The following is a 4394-nucleotide window of genomic DNA, read 5'->3' as shown; positions in this document are numbered from 1 at the left end:
GATTCACTCGATATAGCAAACTGCTCCGTCTCATGCACACCTGCACAAAGCTCACAGATACCGGTGATCTGATTAACTCCATAATTAGCCAAAGAATCCACCTTCATCGTCAAAGCCTTAAGCTGAGCAGCTATCGCAGTAGCTGCATCCACCTCTAGAATTCCAGCTACCTTGCCTTAATTTAATCTCTGAGAAGGGTTCTGGTATTCATTAGTAGCCATCGGTTCAATCCATTCATAAGCTTCATCATAGCTCTTAGCCCATAAGGCTCCACCTGATGCTGCATCGAGCATGGGTCTAGACTGTGCTCCCAAGCCATTATAAAAGCAGTTGATAATCATCCAGTCAGGCATCCCATGATGAGGACACTTTCACAGTATCTCTTTATAACGATCCCAAGCTTCACACAAGGACTCTCCTGATTGCTGCGCAAATTGAGTAAGAGCATTCCTGATTGCAGCAGTCTTCGCCATAGGAAAGAACTTAGTAAGAATCTTTTAAGCAAGATCTTCCCATTTAGTGATAGATCCTGGTGGTAAAGAATGCAACCAACACTTAGCTTTATCCCTCAGAGAGAATAGGAAAAACCTTAGCTTTATAGCATCTTCAGGCACATTGTTGAATTTGAAAGTATCGCAGATCTCGATGAAATCTCTAATATGCATGTTGGGATCTTCCATCGGAGAACCCTCAAACTGAACGGAGTTTTGCACCATCTGAATTGTGCTAGCCTTGATTTCAAAAGTGTTAGCCGCAATGGCTGGTCTAACAATGCTAGACTGAATATCATTGATCTTTGGCTGAGAATAGTCCATCAAAGCCTTTGTATTCGCTTCTGGTTCACCCATTACAAAAGAGCTTCTTTTTCAACATTCTCTTCAACAAGAACTTCTTCCTCTACTACAACGTCCTCCTCTGCTTTATCCAATATTCTCTTTCGAGATCAAGAACGCGTTAGCATACACGCTTTCTAGAGTACTTGAAAAAGCAACAAACGAACAAGTAAAATATCCGAGTCAGTGAACTTTAACGACAACTGATGTCAAGCACATGAACAAAAAATTAACACCGAGTCCCCGGCAGCGGCGCCAAAAACTTGTTAGGGCAAAAACACGCGCTAATATTACACGCAAGTGTACGCGCAAGTAATATAGAATTATTTCTAGTTCATTCCCACAGAGATTCTTTTAAGTTAACTTTAATTTATGCACTTATGCAATAATGGTATGGTTATTATTCAATGCTAAGATGATAACAAGTTGAGATTATTTATAACTACGAGATTATACTATCTAATATTAACTAAGAGAATTAAGGTTGATTAACATAAATGAGACAAACATGGGATTTTAAATTCATTAAATACTTCATCCAATAGCCTTTTTGTTCTTAACCTTAGCATGCAATGGAGATGACACTAATCAGATAACACGAAACTAGTAAACGCCAACTTTCGTTGTACGAATACCCTACTACCAGACATCCACAAAAGAGATAGAAGCTGAATAGACAACAATTATGTTGAGACCCTATATGTCTATAAAATTTGACAACATAACGGTTTAATGTGCAAGTTATCTATCATGATTACATATGGCAAGTAAGATGGTTAAAATTACCTACGAATCATTCATATCAAATACATGAACCTATGCTAGCATGAAAAGTTCTAAATCCCTATATCCACTTTCGCTTCAATAGAAATTAAAACGCTATCTTATAAGTTCGCGACGCTCATAAGACCAATAAGCACAACCAATACTAGGATATCATACAATCACCACACACTAAGGTATCGAAACAAATTAACTAAAGAAATCCATAAGTAAATCCGTTAGAACTCCACGATAACGATTAGCCCATAACAGAACTCATCATCACCGTGGGTTCCGATGAAAGCATGGTATAATAAGCTAAGTCTTTATAAAACTGAATATAAAACCAAAGTACGTTAAACAAGAGTAATAGGTTCAACAACAAGAAAACTAGCATCCAAGATTACAACTTAAAATAAAAAATCACAAGAATAAACTAGATCCTCTTCGCCTTGGTTGAATTTGTGCTCCTAGGTCTTCTCGTTGCCTCTCCTTAGTCTCCAATATGTGCTTCTCATTAAAAACGTCTATTCTAGGCTTTATATAGGTTGTAGAATCAAGTTGGGCTTCAAACTATCAAAATCCAAGTAGAAACAAAATCATGAAATCCCGGCCTGGCGCCAGAGCCGTGCCTGAGGGTGTTCCAAGTGTTCGACGGAACAGGGCCCAAAAATTTGAGGGGCACATTTTCCAGATACAAGTATATATACATATATTATCTTTGTTTGGAAAAATAAAAATAATATATAACTTTCTTTTCTAATAAAAAAAATATGCAAGTAGAAGAAAGGTTAGAAAATGGTAAATATTAAATAGTTATAAATTATTACCTTGAGCAAAATTATAAAAAAATATTTTAATCCTAAATATTAAATAAGTTACAAAAAATTAAGGAAAAAATAACTTGGTGAATAAGATTGTTATTTTGTTTTGTTAAGTACTACCGACTACGTTTTTCTTAAATAACATGTACATTATATTATTTTTCTTTTGATAAGTACTATAGACTACTAATCTTGATAATAAAATACAAGGGAAATAGTAGTTTTTCTTAAATAACCTGTACATAATATTATTTTTCAATAAAAACAATTTTTAGGTAATTAGTTTATTTTAAATAATAGTAATATTTACATATATATTCAATAAAATTTTAATTTAAAATATTAATTAATTCAATAATATTTATATATAGATTTAAATAAGTTTACATATGAATTAGATTTATGTGATCATTTTCTTGTTTATAATTATTTATCTTACTGTATTTGTAATATTTTTTAAATTTTAAATTAATTTTTATGTTAAAAATATATTTTTTGATAATTTTTTATTATTGTATGTATTTGCTATTATTTTTTATGGTTAGAACTTGAGGCACAATTTTTTTAATTTTGTACAGGGCACGTGAAATCTCAGGCACGACTCTGCCTGGCGCGGCCGCACGCTGTTTTAATGCGGGTGCGCTGTCTTTCCGCTTCTCTGGTGCGGGCGTGCGCTATCACAATGCGGGCGCGCTGACCTACTGGAACTTCTTCTTCTGCTTATTTTTCTGGCTGGCTTGAGATGGCATTCCATGAGCTTTCATCCTAGACATATTCCTAACACCAATTTAGCACCATAACAATGCTAAATCTCCTTCAACTATGCCTGAAATGCAAAAACACTACAAAAATGCATCAAATACACAAATAACTTGAGTTCAAAACATCAATTCAAGCCTTTATAGAGCGTTCTTAAGTGGACATAAATGCCACTTAAAAAATTGCATGTCTCTCTCTTTTCCTTGTGCTAGCTCTAATATTCAGATTAGGTCTGAATAATAATTCTAATATATCTAATAAAATTATTTTTAAATGAAATAAAACAAATACAAGGAGATTTTCTAATTATAATTGAATTTCAAAAAACTAGAAATTCGTATTTGACGTTTTGACTCAAATTATGGTTTTATTTGGTTAGATTATAAATTCAAGACAAATTCTGAATTGAAGCACTTCTTTTAAGGTTTCCATGGGCTGTTGAATCATTAGAATCGGACTCCTAGAACTCCAGATATGGCTCAAATAGTATAGACTGCGCAGCTGGCCCATAAAATCCGATTTTAAATCAAATTAAACTCTAAATCTGATTTTGTAAACTCCAAGCCTTCCTTTATTATAACTCCTTAATACCTACAATAAAAAATTAATATTTATTAAATAAAAATCTAAATCAGTACAAAATAAATATGATACAGGGACAATAAGTGCACGCTCATCAATCCTGATTATGCAAGTATTTTCCACCTTGATCGATATTTTGGCAATTAAACTATATTGTTGTTTTCGATACAGCTTATCATTGTGATACAGATTGAGATATACTTCAAGTAAATATTATACTAGAATCCAATATAATGTTTGTAAAATAGTGATTTCTTTGTTGTCATTGAATAGTGAGATACACTGTTTAATTGAAAAGTTGATTTAGTGGCTATTCCTGATAAATTTGAATAGTAGTTTATTGTTATACAAGAATTCTATTTATAATGAATTCTTATATTCTAGATTGGATGGTTGCATAAGAGGCTGTGACGCCGATCCAGCGTGCGCATATATTTTGACATACTATAATATATATTATAAGCCAATGTGTTGCTTTTTTTGGTATCCCTATTTTTTTGGATATTATTCGGCATACTGGTGTTGCTTCATGACTGATCATCGGTGGCAACACAGTGTCTTGAGGATTCTAATCTAATTTATTGTTAATAATAAAACACTAAATGAAAGTTTTGTTTTAAATTCTTAAACATAA

The 4394-nt window shown here is 33.0% G+C and overlaps 1 non-coding gene across 1 annotated transcript; it reads left to right on the top strand.

Annotated features, from left to right (window-relative positions):
• Positions 1–351: 351 nt before the first annotated feature.
• On the top strand, positions 352–458 carry LOC141699411 (small nucleolar RNA R71). The gene has a single exon (XR_012565877.1). It is a non-coding gene; the product is annotated as a small nucleolar RNA R71 (small nucleolar RNA).
• The last annotated feature ends 3936 nt before the right edge of the window (positions 459–4394 follow it).

Source organism: Apium graveolens, chromosome 11 (genome assembly GCF_009905375.1).
Source record: "Apium graveolens cultivar Ventura chromosome 11, ASM990537v1, whole genome shotgun sequence".
NCBI lineage: Eukaryota > Viridiplantae > Streptophyta > Magnoliopsida > Apiales > Apiaceae > Apium > Apium graveolens.
Note: the sequence above shows the minus strand (reverse complement) of the source record. Positions and strands in the feature narration are given on the sequence as shown.